Below are 16,004 nucleotides of genomic sequence, written 5' to 3' on the forward strand. Positions count from 1 at the left end.
AGCCTCCATAATCTTGTGAGTCGATTTCTTACAATAAGTCTCTCAGCCTCTTTCTTTCTTTTCTTTCTTTCTTTCTTTCTTTCTTTCTTTCTTTCTTTCTTTCTTTCTTTCTTTCTTTCTTTCTTTCTTTCTTTCTTTCTTTCTTTCTTTCTTTCTTTCTTTCTTTCTTTCTTTCTTTCTTTCTTTCTTTCTTTCTCTTTCTTTCTTTCTTTCTTTCTTTCTTTCTTTCTTTCTTTCTTTCTTTCTTTCTTTCTTTCTTGTACACACATGCATGCATTGTCTGTCTGTCTATCTATCTATTTATCTATCTGTCTATCTATCTATCTATCTATCTATCTATCTATCTATCTATCTATCTATCTATCTATCTCCTATTGGTTCTGTTTCTTTGGAGAATGCTGACGGATATAGAGGGCTAAGGTATGAATTTCCCGGATCTCAGGAGGGCGCCACATTCCTTATTTGGCGTCCCATTTGTCCAATGAGTCTACAAAATGAGTGGGCACTTCCCACCTCCTCACATCTGGAGTAGGGAGAGCCTCTGCGCCAATGGGACAAGCTGTCACTCCTCTGTGGACCCCCAGCACTCAGCATGGGGTCCAGCACCCAACAGGTGACTGAACAAACCGATACCTGACACTTACTTGGGTAGCCCTTTAAAGGTTGGGGCATAGTCACACCTGTACCCTCATGTCAGCTCCCAGACACTGCGAGCCACCAGCCCCAGTTACCAGATGAGCAAATGGAGGCCTAGAGACCTGGCTGTGGCCCTCACAGCAGGGACCCTCCTGTGGGAGGGCCAAGGGAGGATGCTGCCATGGGTCCAGGTGCCTCCTCCTCGCCCGGATATACACCTTCTCTCCCCAATGGTTAGTGAGTTCCTATTGCCGTCCAGGCCTGTTCTGGAGACTTAGGGTAAGTGCATCAGTGAACAAAACGGACAAACTTCTCTGCCTTCACACTCTGGAGGGAAGAGACAGACAATAAATGAGAAACAGAATAAATAAGCCAATTATATAACATCTTAGCAGGAAGTACATACTATGGAAAGTACAAGAAACTACAAGATAGAAAAAAGTAAGGGAATGAGGAGGGCAGAGGTGGATCACAAATTTAAACAGGGTGATTAGAGTCAGCCTCGTTGATAAGACGGCATTTGAGCAATGACGTGAAGCAGCTGAAAGTCCTGTAGCTATTGGGGGGAAGACATTTATAGGCAGAGAACAGTCGGTGCCAAGAGCCTAAGGTGAGAGTGTGTCAGGCGTATTACTTGGAGCCTCGTAGGCCATGTGAGAACTGCAGCTTTAGGAGAAATAAAGGAAGGCCACAGCTGAGGGCTTGGCCCCCACAGCAGGCCTCCTGTGGATACCACTCTTCCCAGAGAATGGGACCCCATGTGGGCAGGCGATAAGAGAGTCAGAGGATACCTGAACGGAGGAGGGAACATCAGACAAAGAAGAGGCAGGAAGAGATTTTCCCTTTCTACCATCTATCTCCAGGGCTTCAGCCCGACAGCCCCTAGTTCCAACCAGTATCATTCCTATGGCCTGTCTACTTGCTGCCTGAATTTGGAGTCTGGCCCCAGACCTCCTTGGCCCCTCACGGGTGGGGATGATGCTGGACAGGTCATTTCTCCTCCTAGGGGACGCGTGCAATGCCAGTATCAGACGGACCCCACTCCTGAAGGGTGGGTGGCAGTGAGGGTGATGTCAGGGGATAAGCTCCCTCTCAGGGCAGTTGTGAAGAAGAGTTGACCAGGTAAAGAGCAGAAACACACTTAAGTAGACTGTGGAGTGCTGGACCCTGGCTGGCTATCATATTGGCGCTCAGCCTCCACAGGGGGGCAGGGGCTCCGCTTTGCCTCCACTACACAATGACAGATGTAAGAAGCAGATCAGTCCCTGCAGCCTAGATGAAGTCACAGTCAGCAGCCTAATTTTAGATTGAGCATCTGCTCTTCTATCCCAGAAACTCAGCTCTGTCTGGGATTCGCTCTGTCTGGAATTGCCAGGGAAACAAATCCTGCTCTATGGGTACACACACTGGTGGTGTCCAGATCAGAGCTGGCCAATGGGCCCTGCCATGGGGAGTCCCCTAGGCGCTGTGTCACACAGGACATCTGTGTCCTCCTTACTGGTCTCCTGTCTCACACCTAACAGCCACAGATTCCTGTGGGTGCCATCTTTTGATTTCTATTCTGCCTTTCCAGAAAGCTGGTGGGTCAAGTGTGGGCCTGTGTCAATCAGAACAGCAGGACCCCCCGGGCAGGGATGACCCTTAGCCACCCTCACACCCCCAGCACCCAGTACATGCCCTGAGGAGTTCATCCCAGAGAAGTATGGCCCAGTGAGACCAAGGCTGGGGAAGCACACAGGAAGGCTTCTCCGAGGAGGTGAGTTTTGATTTGGACTTTGAAGAGTAGGTCGGTATTTATTAATGGAAAAGACAAAAAAAGGCCACCATGGCAGGGGAAACAGGTAAAGAAACAAAAACTTGAAAGAGCATTGAATGTTAGGGAATGGCCCGAAGGGAGGGAGGGAGGAGGAAGGAAGGAGGGATTCCATGTGTGTGTTGGGGTCACTGGGCCCTAACTCCAGGCTAAAAAGCTGGGCTTGTGCCCTCAGGTGGGAAGTCCTGTGAAGGGGCTTTGGAGCTGGGCTCTGACAGACGAGTGTGGGGGGCTTCCAGCTGTGAAGCCCAGGCCCCTCGAATGTGGGAGTCGCCTCTGTGTCCTCCCCTCTCCCCATGGCCTGTCTGGTCCTACAGGACTCTCCCCCACCTCCCCAGCGCCCATGGGGCGGGCACCAAACGCAGGGCCTGTCGGGGGTGCCACTCTCCTCCCACACTCGCACTGAGTGCTGGCCCATGCATCTCCTGACATCAGGCCCTCCCCTCCGCTTCCTGGCCCCTCCGGTGACGACGGCTCTGTCCTTGCCTCAATCCCCAGTTCCCATGGGCAGGACCCCCTTTTGCTTCTCTGGACTCAGTTTCTCCACCTGCTGCTGCTGTCTAGAGATTCCTCAAGAATGACGCTGCGGGTGGATACTTCGTACCTGAGCACGGCCCATCGGCACCCAGGAAGGCTACGACTGTGGAAGGCAACCCGTGTTCCCTGGGCTACAGGCTTCCTACATTTCTTTGTTTAATTCTTCTAACAGCCCTTTGAGATGTTTATTATTTGTCCCTTTTTACAGGTGAGGAAAAAAGGGTTTGATGAGGTGAACTGCAGGCTGGTCACACAGCCAGGGTGTGGGAGAGCTGGGGCACGGACTTCACCTCTGTCTTTCTTCCTCTCCCACCAGGCTCCCCCCCCACACCCACCCATGAAGGCTGGGCCTGAGCAGCTGGTGCCAGGAACACAGGTGGTCAAGGCCTCTGGCCAGTCTGGGTGGCAGGTGGGGAGTGGGGAACTGGAGAGAAAGCGCCTCACCCAGAGACCCTACCTTGATGCCCTTGAGAAAGAAGGAGTTAAAAGCTTATGCAAAGAGATTTGCAAATAGACATTTGGATGATTTAAGTGTTAAGGAATCAGAACCATATGGATTAAATGTCCCTGACGTTACGTATGGTTTTAAAAATTAGAAGGAAATGTACCGGGAACACATACACACATATAAAATATGTAAGGCCAGACCACATTTTTAGCTTTGTGAACATGGAGTTATTTGAAACACACGACACAGCATTCACCCAACTTCTCCCAGGCTGGCCCTCCCCTCCCATCTCACCCCCTCCCCAACCCCTGACTTCTCTCACCAAATGGGGCTCAGCTCCCTCCTTAGGAACCCAGCCTGAGAAAGAGACTTCCCAGAACAGCAGGCTTGCTGCTTTAACCACAGGACAGTTGGAGCCAAACAGCTGGCGCAGGAGGGCTGGGGGCTCCCAGAGGCCAGATGGGCGGCTGCAGGTGGAAAGAGACAGTGGGAATGCCAGTTTCCCAAGAGGGTTTGAAAGTACTTTAAGAGAAGGCGTTGAATGGCTTTGGGGAGGCAGACACTTTGAGGTGCAGCAATTTCCGCTTATAATTGCTTCTTTACCTCACTCCACTCTCCCAGCAACCTTGGGAGGAAAGAGTTATCACCTCCACTTCACAGGAGGGGAAACGCAGGCTCAGGAGGGCTGGATGCCCTGCACAGCTAGCAGAAAGGGGGCAGACCACAGCCGGGATTTCATCGTCACACACCCAGGGCGGCTCCCACCCTACCTCGCTGCTTGAGGCCAACCAAAAAGATATGCCTGGGTCCGGTTTAACGAGGAGCATTAAAACAATTGCTTGTGTTAGCTCCTCAAAACTGACGGTCTACCTGGCCAGTTGTGTGTGAGGACTCCCTGAATACAAAAAAATACCAGGTTTGGTTGTGACTCTAAACTGCACGTATTGTTGAGCTGGGGGAGAGGGTATATAATGATCAGTTTGGAAAAAATTAGACCAAAAATTGCCTGGTCAAGTCCTGGTGGGAAAGAGAGAGGATGAGAACAAAAGCCACTGTAGGCAAGGTGTCACCTGGGGTGCCAGGAACGGTACCTCCCTGAGGCCTCACCCCAGCCTCTGCAGAGGGTGAAGTTTCCTTTCTTCTCCAGAGAAGGAACCACAGGTGCAGAGAGCCTGGGTCACTTTCCTCAGAGCAGACAGCTGCATTTCTAACCCAGGACCCTCCAACACCAGGGAAGTGTACTTTCCCTCAACTCAGCTGGCTGAGGCCACCCCTCCCCAAAGGTGGCCATGGCTTAGCTGGAAGCATGTCGTCAGGAGAATTAACGCCACGAGAAGCACACCCAGCCCAGCATCAGGAGGGCTGACACCGAGTCTGTTTCCTGTACAGCTAGGTTCCCTGTGTCCAGTCCAGGGCTGACGTTTGTTAAATGATTGTTCAGCAAATCAGTGGGCGCAGAGGAAGAAGGCATTCCCTCCCCTTTGCTTTTCCCCATTCCTCACTAGTGCCATTGTTTTGTGGGCACAAGGGACGGCCTTCACATGATATATTTATCCGGGTGACTGTCCTGTTCAATGGGATGCATGCTTACTCCCTGTCCAGAGCTCTTGGGATGCTGATTTTGAACCTGGGATATTTCAAGGACATGGAATTCAAGGACAGGCAGGAACTAGAGAGAAAAGGATAAAGGGAACAGGGATGGAGATGGAGAGGGTGAGACTCCAGCTCTGGAGCTTCCTCGCTGTCTTCTATCCAAGACTTCAACCAAAAGCCTGCAGCAGATGTGGCCATTGATGGGCTTCTTGTAAGCGCCTATTAACAGGTGTCCTTGTGTCTAGTCTCATCCCAGGCCGACCTGGCCACAGGCCACCAGAATAGTGCCCTGGTACTGGGATCAGACCCAGTCACTCTTCAAGTACCTCTGAGGGGTGCCTTTGCCCACAGTCTCTCTCATGATCAAATACGTTGGGGAAACACTGATTATTGCACAGACCACTTGGAGATTCCCAATGGACACCTGCGGATGAATAACCTGGAGGAGAGCTGGGAAAGAAAGCAGCTCATCTTTAAGCCACACTTATTGAAAAAGGACACAGACCCCCTTTCCCCCACCAGTGGTTCTCTCCCTTACACCCAATTTTCAAGCACACAGAATTCTTGTAGTTCTGGTCATGAGTGGCACATGCGGTGTCCTTTGCCTGGAATGCTCTTCCTTTCCAGTTAACTCCTCTCCAAATCTGAAGTTTACCTGCACTCACCTCCTCAAGGAAGCTCTCCCTGACCCCTGGCTGAACCTGTATATACTCTCTCCACATACTCTCAGTACACCTGTGTACTCTCATTCCCTGGACACTCTCTCAGGACCATATATTTTGTGTTAGAGCCCAAGAAGTATCAACAGCTATAACTTCTTTGGATGTGTGTAATCTTTTAGTCTGATGACTAGCTCCCTCGCTGAAATACAAGCTCCATGAGCACGGTGACGCATATGCTTTGCTCACTGTTATAGCCCCAGAACCTGCCACAGTAGCTGCTGGCCCACAAGTTTTTCCCCGTACCCCCTGAGAGGCCCGGAGTGAGGGAGAACATGACTGGGAAGGTCCCGGTGACCTCACTTTCCTCCCCGCGGAGGGTGAGGTGGAAAACCAGGGGACTCAGACTCCAGCCTCAGGTGTCTCAGAAACTCGTGGTGAGAGCACGACAATAGGCCACATAATGCTCCTGAGGCTCGGGTTGCCTAATCCGTAAGATTGAAAGGATGTGCCAACACAGAACGGTTTACATTTTTATACCACATTACTGACTCGGCTCGTTCTTCTAATGCCAGGGTAATGAGCGGCACTGCTTTTCATCTGCCCAATACCCTCTCTTCCCTTTCTTCTGGTAAGACTTGCTCAGGGAACTGTCCTCCCCCAATCACGATTCTGGCTGGGCTTCCCACCACAGCACCCACCACCATGTCCGTGGTGGTGGGCAGGCTACCCGTTTCGTCAAACACTACAGTCCACAGGGCTGGGAGTAGCCATGCCCCCAAGCTGTGCCCATCCGAGCACCTCCCTGAGATACTTCTCACCGTAACAGCTGGCAGGAACAGGCGCTTTCCTAGCTGGGCTCGCTAGCTGCGATGGTGAAGGCCAGGAGCCATCAGGGGCCCACGGCCCTCATCTACTCCCTATAGCCACTGTGTCATGCTATGGAGAAGAAGCAGCCCAGTAGCCGATGAGACTGAGCTCAACACAAAAAAGAGTAAAAAGGAGAATGTAGGGCAAATAAGAGTGATGACAGTGTATCACTTCCTGGATCTAGCCTTGCCTGAGGTCCACCCAGTCATCCATCCTAGTAGAATGAGACCATGCGACAAAATTCAATCTCTCCCCTCCCCCACTCTCTCTTTTCTTAAGCCAGATGGAATTCAGTTGCTATCCTTCACATCTGAAAGAATGCTAATATACTCAGGTCCAAAGCTACCCCATAGTACTGAAGAAACAATCCCTTGGAAGGACGGTAGTAATGAACGTGAGCATGCATTGAGAGCCCTGCACTATTTTAACACGTGTCACATGTGTCATCCTGTCTAATCCTCATGACCAGCCTACACAATAATAAATACAATGGTGTGATGGAAGAGGAGAAACACTAGACTAGGGTGTTACAGATCTGAGCTCTAGTCTTGGCTCTGCCACGCATTAGCTGTGTGATGTTGAGCTGGTTTCTTAACTTCTCTGGGCTTACCTCTCCTCCTTTATAAAGTGGGGTAGTGATGCCCACCTCAAAGGCTACCATGAGGAACGATGAGATAAAACAAACAAAAGAACGCAGCAGTGTTCCTGGCTAGGAGAGCCTTAATAAACATTAGCTGAGCCTGTCAAATCTAGAAGGCCTTTCTAGAAAAGTAGTTCTATACACCTTGTTTCTAAGAATTGGTATGGGCCATGGGTAAAAGAGGAGACGGATGTGTGAGAACCTCCCAGCTAGAGTTCAATATCCAGTTAATATCCAACACTGGCCATTGGTGGCTGGCTTGCCAGTGCCACAAGGTTGGCTGCTGGGTCTGCTTCTCCACAGTCAGGTGTGTCCACAGGGATGGCTCCAGCGGATCAATGACGGGTCATTGAGGCAAGGAGTCTGGTTAAGGCCCCAAACTGCTTCCAGTCTCCCCTGCACAGTGGTAAAAGAATGGGCCGGGACTCTGCAAAGGCTGAACTTGAACCTGAGTCCCCACCTAATGGATTGTTGGCTTTATTGGGGTGAGGGCAGGGTGTGCCCCTCTGCTCTGCGCTGTCTGGGAAATTGAACCGTCTGTGTCGCCTTCCAAAGAGCAATTCTGAAAACCGCTGCTCAGAATCAATAGTTTGGTTGCATTTTGCGATGCAGCTGTGGGGGAGATTGCCACTGAGCGTGGTGTACAGGGCGATTCTCCTGTTGTTTACTCCCTGCCATCCCCACAGCCTGTTCCTGGCAGGCATCTGTGACTGCTGCACTCCTGGGCCACTGGGACCCGGACGGTCCCCTCTGGAGAGCCGTCCAGCCCTTCATGGGGGCCTGATTGCGATAACGCATTAGGCAGCTGGCCATCACACCCTCCCTACTCCCCGGCTCGACCTTGCCCTTCTTGGCCAGTTCTAGCCAAGGCTGGCGCTCTCTTCGGAGCCTCATTCCCATCAACGAGGGGACACTGTAATTAGTTGAGCTGCTCTAGGCCAGGGGCTTGGAATTCCTGTGGGCCTAGAGATGTGGCCTTGTTCGTTTCCTCTTCCCAGGGTGGCCTCCTGCTCTCACTCCTTTCCACCAATTCACCTCTCCCTTGGAGCCACAAGCACACAGCAGGCACCGTGCAATCCCTGCAATCCCAGTAAGACTGCCTCCTACCCTTCCCCCACCCGTCAGGTACCCTCTTGAGGGAAACCCCACCCCCACAGAGCCCAAGCAGTCCGTGCCTCCTGGTTACCATGACTGTGACTACTGCCCTACCCCCTCGAGGCCAGATTGCTCGGGCTGCCGAGGCTCTGCATGCCCAGAGTTTGTGCCTCGTCAGATGGTGAGAGCCCTCTAGCCAAGAGGCCATCCCTAATCTCACAGTGATAGAGGCATGCAGCAAGCATGCTTCTGAGTCAGCTCATTCTGCAGCCTGCTCCCCGCTCCCTACTGCCATGGCCAGATTGCCAGGGAGAGATGGATTCGTGGGATCAGGGTCGGGCAGTTCAGACAGAAAAGCAAGTGAAGAGCGAGGAGTGGTGTTTCTAGGCGTGGAGTTAGGTAACTGCAGGATGGCATCTATGGCCCAGGGCAAAGATGGCCCAGCAGGGCTGGGTCACAAGGATCTTGGTCAGGGGAGCTCATATGTGACCGGGTGTTTGGGATGTTTAAGACCCTTGTCTTGGAGACACCTGGAGGCTCGGTGAATATTGTTCTTTTTCCCATTTTTTTTTTTTCCACCTCTCCAAAGCCACTGCCTGGCTCCTTTGACATACATCTAATTCTGGTGGGTCCTAGAGTTACCACAATGTGAGCCTTCTAGAACCCCCACGCCATTTTGTGGGTGAGGGAGCTGAAGCCTCCAGATGCCCAGGTCCATGCCCAGGGTCAGAGAGCAGGGCGAGGTAGAGCCTGGCTTTGGATTCACGGGTCAGAACCCAAGGCCACGACTCACGCCACAGCCCCATGGATGCCGGTGAACACAGAAAGGACAGAGCCTGTCTTCCCAACTTGGTGCCTAGAGACTCTTATTTTGCCAATACCTATAATGGAAGCTGCTGGTCTCTCCCCTACCCTCTCCTAGTGGTGCAGAGCCCAGCTGCTCACACCTGAGAAGGGGGTTGGTGGCAGGGCTGGCAGTGCAGTCTGCACCCTGGCATGGAAGGGAGCTTACCAACCCACGCGGTGCCAATGTCCAGCTGCGGCTCTACTGGCACTGTGCAGACCAGAAGCGTCACTCCTTCCCCCAGCTCTTCTCAGCCCCAGGCTCTGGGCTCAGCAGCTGAAGGTTCAGCCCTGCCCATCTCTGAGCTCATCCTCCCCAGGCCTGGGAGGATGTGGGAAACCCAGTTCTATCTAGGGCCAGAAATCATTTTCTCACCATAAGCCACATGCCTTGTGGGTGCCCTGGGCTTGCTTCTGCTCAGCTGCCATGGTCTTATTCTAGTCTCCTTGGAAGGCAGGGCATCTATCTGTGGGTCTGACCTGAGGCCAGTCTGGCTGCACTCATCGGAACTTCAGGTCCAGCTCCCTTTGCTGAGAGTTGGTACCTGCCTGACCCTCCAGCCATTCCCTCCATGGGCTGGGCCCTGTACCTCCTACTGAGGGCAGCCATGTCTGGACCCTGCATGAAGAGGGATGGGCCAGCACTGCGGGGGCCCCTTCTAAGAGACTCTGGCTGTCACACCCAGAGCACACACGAAGGCCCGGACAGCTACAGCTGTGACACCATCGTTTCTCCGTGGGCCAGCTTGGGGAACAGGCCTGAGGCTGGGCCATTCCTCTCAGGCCAAGCTGCTGAGATCCTTCCCCCCTCTACCAGTTCCCTTCAGTGTTGAACATGTCCACAGTGACAAAGGGGTCACTCTGGTGTTGGCCTTGCACTTATAATTTCCTTCTTCCAAATTCCAACTCCAGCAGGGTATCACTCAGAGTGCCCAAAACAATGGGCACTAAACTACACCCAGGCATGTAACTTACAGGTTCTCAGTCCCATCACAGAGTCCAGATTGGCCCGGCTCAGCCTTAACACTCAAGGCCATATTCCCACCCCTTTTCTCCTTAGACTGACTGCAGGGCTGTCTCAAATCCAGCCTGGGGAGAAGGGGTGTCTTTTCTGCTGGTGCTGGAGGTAAAACTTGCCCTTCTGCCTAGAAACTGCTTTATGCCACCTGATTCTCTTGCTGGTGAGAATCCCCTGGAGGCACCCCAAATCTTTTCAAACAATATATGGAGTATAAGTCAATAAAACACCCCTCGTGGAAGCTTCCCTTTTACAGACATAATCATAGCTACCAATTATCGATCACTTAGTATGTGCTAAACTCCAGGCTAAACATTTCTCATGTATTTAATCCTCACAATAATATTCCTAGGAGGTAGTACTAATATTATTCCCATTTTACAGATGAGGAAAATGAGGGTCAAAGTCCCTCTTACTCCAAGGCCCTTCTCATCCCCCAGAAGCTGAGAACTGATCTGTGTGTTTTATCAATGGGCTGCAAGAGCTATTTCTTAGGGGCCCAGGGGCCACTCACAGTAGAACCAAAACATGTGCTCTCTCCTCAGCAAGCAACACAAAAGTGCTTGGGTTGCGCTCACATGGCTTCAAATCTTCTGCCCACTTGACCTTGGGGTCAGCTTGTGAGCCACAAGAGACAAGGCACTCTTGCACTGCATTCTGTCATGGACACAGTTCATGCAGCCCACGTCCTCTGGGCCAGCTCTAGGAGGTAGTACTAGGAGGTAGTACTGTGCAGAGCTGGCCTGCCTGCACCCAGCTGTCCTGTGACCACCCTAACGGGATGGGCAGATGCTCCAGCTGGCCGGTGTGACCCGCGGGAGGGAGGAGCCAGGACAGGGACTTTGTCGGGCTGCATGCGAACCTCATTACCACAACCTGTGACTGATGTGTCTGCTTCCCCTCACATGGACTGGCTGCCCAGCTTGCATGTTTATTCTGACTATCTGCGAATCGGTTCACTTACAAATCTGCTCCCATCTTACCTCTGGGAACGGTGGAGCCCTGCTCAGACACATCCGGCCTCCCTCTAATGTTCTCCCAGACGACATTTCCCCAGCTATTCCAGCTATTACATAATCTAGGGAGCCCAGCCCCCACCAGCCAGGCCTTTTATTGGAAAGCTCTTTCACAAGGGCCTTGGGGATATAACTTGTAGGAGGGCCAGCTGGGGCCGCTCTGTGGTCTCTCTGTCTCTCTCTCACACGCATGCATGCACACACACACACATGCACGCACACATGCACACATATGCATGCACACGCACACACACATGCACACACTCATGCACACATGCACGCACATGGTCCTGTGCCCCAGCACACGGGAGCAGCTGCCCATTACATGCCTTGCGCTCACTGTGGAATGCTGCTCCCAGGTCTTTCTGGCCCACCCCCATCAGGAAGTCCTCTGAGCACCACCACCGGCGGCGGCGTAGGGCTGGCCTCCTCCTCGCTCTCGGAGCCCTGTGCACTCACTGTGCTGCTGTGGCTCTGTGTGTGTCTCCCTAACTAGGCTATGACCTCTCCAGGGAAGTGACTGGGTCTGATTCCTCCCTGTGCCCCCAGCACCTGAATTGGCCTGACCCTGCGTGGGCAGGTTGATGAAATGGGTCGGTGAGTTAAAGAAAGGATCCCACCAAATGCCCTACAGTTGGTGACTTGGGGCACGCTGCAAAAGCAGCCTCGCAGACTTCCCAGATATACCACAAAATGTCCGCTCTGGAGAGACCCAAGAAATTAGTCCATTTGTCAGAGGGGAAACTGAAACTCAGCTGGGGACAGGTGGCACTTAAGGATGCACAGCCTATTGGTGGCAGAGCCAGGGACTCACCCGAGCTCGCGGGCCTCTCCCCAGCATCATGCTTTCTCTGAACCTTGGTCACATGTTCTGGGGGACTCATTCCTCAGCAATGAATCCACCACCTTCCAGGCCCTGGGCTCCGCCTAGGACACAAATGCCACAAAGACACAGTCCTGGTCCTTAAGACACTGCAGACATGGACCCAAAGAGCCATAAAGTGGAGTGAAAAGGAAATAACAAAAATGTTTCCAGAGGTGCCACCCAGGGAGAAAGGAAAGGTCAGGGGAGACTTCTTGGAAGGCGTGACATCCAAACCGGGTCTTGAATGAGACTTTAGGAGGAAGACTAAGTTGGAGATGGGTGAGGAGAGGAAGTGATAGCCCAGTTAAAGGGACATGCGCAAAGACACAGAAACATGAAGTGATACAGCCAGATGGGGAACTGCACAAGCCAAGTGGTGAGGCTGAAACCCTAAGTACAGGGGAACCCGTACTTTGAGGTTGGCGCAGGGGGCAAGGCCACGTCAGGAGAGACTTGAAAGCCACACTAGTCCAACTGGGCTCCAGCTTGTAGGTAAAGAACCTTATGCTTGGGGCCTAGATGCCCTCCAATTGCCATTCCTTTGTGTTCCCAACATCTCCAGAGTGGTAGGAAGCACAGATAGATTATCACTCCACTCTCTCATCCCCCAGGTCCTGGAACAAACTCTTCTTAACTTACAGGACTTCATCCTAGCCACGGATGTCCTTGCATCTCAGAGCTGGAGCTGTGACACACTAAGACTTGACACTTGCGGAAATGAGCTCACACGGACTTCAGAATGTGGTGTCCTTAGGGTAAGTCTCATAAGCAAGGTTGGAACTCCGTATAGTCAAAGCCGCTTCTTTTGGGTCTGAGTGAATGAAAGGGTTATTGCACGGCCCAGGGTTCACAGCGGACATTGCTGGGAGGTGAGAGGAGGCTCGCCTTGGCTGTGCGTTTCCCCATAGATGGCACCTGCACTGAGAATCCTGGACATCCACTCAGACCCTCGTCAGGGGCCAGGACTTAGTAGAAATGCAGAAACACAAACCACAGGGGGCTGGCAGCGGATGGAACTAAATTAGAAGAGGCTTAGGACCTTGTGGCAGGTGCCCCTTGAGACCATCTCCATTTCAGCATTTGGAGGGTCTGCCCTCTACTGCCCTCCTGGTCTCACCACCTGATGGTGACTCTCAGGGCCCGTGAAAGAACCCAGCAAGTTGTATATTTCTATGGATCCCAGTGGCCGTTAAATTCCTAGCTGGTTACCAGCTGAGTGGCCCTTTGTTCTAACCTCTCTTCCAGGAGGCACTGGTCCTCTGAAGAAGCCCTTTCCCTAACTTGGGAGATCTAGTCAGGCCTCTGGTGTGACAGAGGGTGTAACTGAGTCCTGGCAAGGGGAAATGGTTGACTGAGGGTCACACAGTGAGGCAACGGCAAGGCCAAGGGAGGACCCAGGGCTCCTCACTCGCCACCTCACCACCGCGACTTCCTGGAGGTGACTCAGCGAGACAGTCGGCACAGGAAGGAAGTGGGAAAGGGAAGCCCAGCCCGCTGGATTCCAGGTCACCACTTTGTTAGTCCAAAGCCACCAACCACCTTGGTCATGTGGCTCTGCCTGGTGCCGTGACCTTGCAGCCCTTCCTTCCCAAGGCCACAGCTGCTGGCCGTTTCCTCCAGGGTCAAGCTCACTCGGCTTCTCTGGGGTCTCCTGGGACACCCTGCTGCAGAGTCCCATGGTGCTTCCCTCCTGCTGGGTCAGGGGGTCACCTCCATAGACTTGGCGAGTGGCTGAGCCTGTGTGGGCCAAAGGTTCGTAAGTGAAATGAGACGAGGCAGTATTATAACCTCATGCTTAGTAACTGGGCCTCTGCAGCCAGTGTTCAGTTTTCATCATCTGCTGGCTCTGGGTGCTTTGATTAACTCGGTTTCTTTGTAAATCTGTAAAACGAGGTGATAGTATCTACTTTCTAGGCTACTTGGAGGATTAGATGAGATAATACATGTAAAGTCAGCCACAAACCGAGCTATGCACAATGGCTCTTGTCATTGCTTACTTTCCTGGGTGGATGTGTATGCATCCTCTCATTTAATGCTCACAACAAGCCTGCAGAGTCGATGGGATTATTCTCATTTAACTGGTGAGATACCCGAAGGGAGCAAGGACACACAGGTGAGGGAGGGCACACAGAAAGGTGAGGGCAGCTCATGGCTTATGGAGGCAGGATTTGAACCTGGTTCAAGCCGATTCCAGAACCTGAGTGTTTTCTCACCAGTCACAGCACCCTCTTTTGCTGTTAGGTGATCCTGTGCTAGTGTTTGCACTACCAGCTGCATGCTTGTGTGGCAGGGCCTCTGTTCCCTCCCCCTGGATTCCCACCTTCGCCCTGAGACTTGGGGTCTCTGAGACTCTGTGATCCCATCCACGAACTGGAAAATGGGCCTCCCCAGCCTTCTTCACAGAGGAACAAATGAGATGACGGGTGCGATGGAGCTCTGCAGCTGTACTGTACTGTCTGAATGACAGGTGTTACCCTGTGACCAGAACTGCTATGGGGACTCTGCTCAGTGCAGCCTGTGGTTCAGGGTCCAGGAGGACCAAGCCTGCAGGAGCATCTGCCTCAGCTGCCACAGGAAATGCCATGGGCCCCTTTTGCCCGGGGCTTTCCAAAAGCTGAGAACAGGCTTCGGGAGGGAGGAAGGAGGGGTTGTGGACACACACAAGTTTTTGCTTTACTGGACTAGAAGTTTCTCGAAGGGCAGGACCAGCTCACAGCATACACCTTGGATGGATGGTCATGAACCCCACACTTCAGACACATGGGTTTCCTGCTGGGTCCCCAAATGGGCCAGGTTGCTTGCCCCATGCCCAGGTCTAGCAGCACCACCTCTGAGACCCCCTGCCTCCCCAGGAAGAAGAGACCATTCCCTTCTTTGTGGGCCTGCTTCCTCACCGCAGCTGCAGCAAGTGACTATATCATATTTCCTATCTCTAACTTGAATCCTGGTTGGAACGAGGTGAAGGTTTGAATTAAAAAAAAAAATACACTTGAACTTAATTGTTTTCCATCTGTTTCTCTTGCTGGATTGTAAGTTTCCTAAAGGCACCTTCTACGTTCATATTCATATTCTCTGTAATTCTTAATAACCAGCACAGGGCATGGTGAGGGGTTTGTGAGATGGTTCTCTCTGCATGTGTCCTGTCTCCTCATCCTCCCATCCCCACAATCCCTCAGGCTGGGCATGTGCTGGAACTGTGTGTTAACAGTGAAGGAACTGGGCACCAATGGATTCTACTCCCAGCAAACCAACTGTCTCATGGACATGGACGTTGCCTCAAGTCATGGCTATCTTGGTGCATTCTGGGCTTATCTGGGGTTTCTGGGCTATATTGTCAAAGAGCAAATTCCCTGTTTGCATAATCATCTCTTCCAGGAAAGTGAGCTGATGTTCGAGATACAATACGGGGTAGCAATGAGGAGTAGGAATGCATCAAAAGCCCTAAAAAGTTAACTTCCTTGTTCCTTTACTCGGCTTCTGATGAGTGTGTGTGACTGATTCCTTCTAGGATATAGCCGGCATTGTGTGACCTGGCTGCAGCTGGATTGTGGGAGTTACCTGTGGACTTGTAACTACTGACTGAATCTATGTACAAACCCAGCCTCTCATCTGGCTCAAGGAGCCCTGGGAAAGGCAGTATCAAAGCCTTCCAGGAGTGGGAGTGGGGAACAAACAGAAAGCACGGAGTTTCTGAGCACCCAGAACCCAGGAAGTGGTTCCAGCTGCTATGAGTCTCTGGTTCTCGTCTGTGAAAAGGGAGAATATAATCTGCCCTACAGAGTTACTACAGGATCAGTATGAGATCATAGTACGTTAAATCAACTAGCTCAGAGCACAGTAACAGTTGATTCATTCATTCCACAAACATTAATTTAGCATCTGCTATGGGCCAGGCACTGCTCCAGGCACTGGGAATAATATATAGACAACAGCATGTTATATGGTGGTGAGTGCTACCAAGAGAGCAAAGC

General features: G+C 52.1%; 1 protein-coding gene across 7 annotated transcripts in view; it reads right to left on the bottom strand.

Annotated features, from left to right (window-relative positions):
* HIVEP3 (HIVEP zinc finger 3) overlaps positions 1 to 16,004 on the bottom strand; it is a 438,665-nt gene that overhangs the window by 131,195 nt on the left and 291,466 nt on the right. The window contains exon 1 of one of the 7 annotated variants that reach the window (XM_033113714.1): positions 9,304 to 9,391. The exons of the other annotated variants lie outside the window; for them this stretch is intronic. The gene's annotated coding sequence lies outside the window, so the exon portion shown is untranslated. Of the gene's footprint in view, positions 1 to 9,303; positions 9,392 to 16,004 lie in introns of those variants that run through there. 7 annotated transcript variants of the gene reach the window in all.

Source organism: Rhinolophus ferrumequinum, chromosome 9, assembly GCF_004115265.2.
Source record: "Rhinolophus ferrumequinum isolate MPI-CBG mRhiFer1 chromosome 9, mRhiFer1_v1.p, whole genome shotgun sequence".
NCBI classification, from domain to species: Eukaryota; Metazoa; Chordata; class Mammalia; order Chiroptera; family Rhinolophidae; genus Rhinolophus; species Rhinolophus ferrumequinum.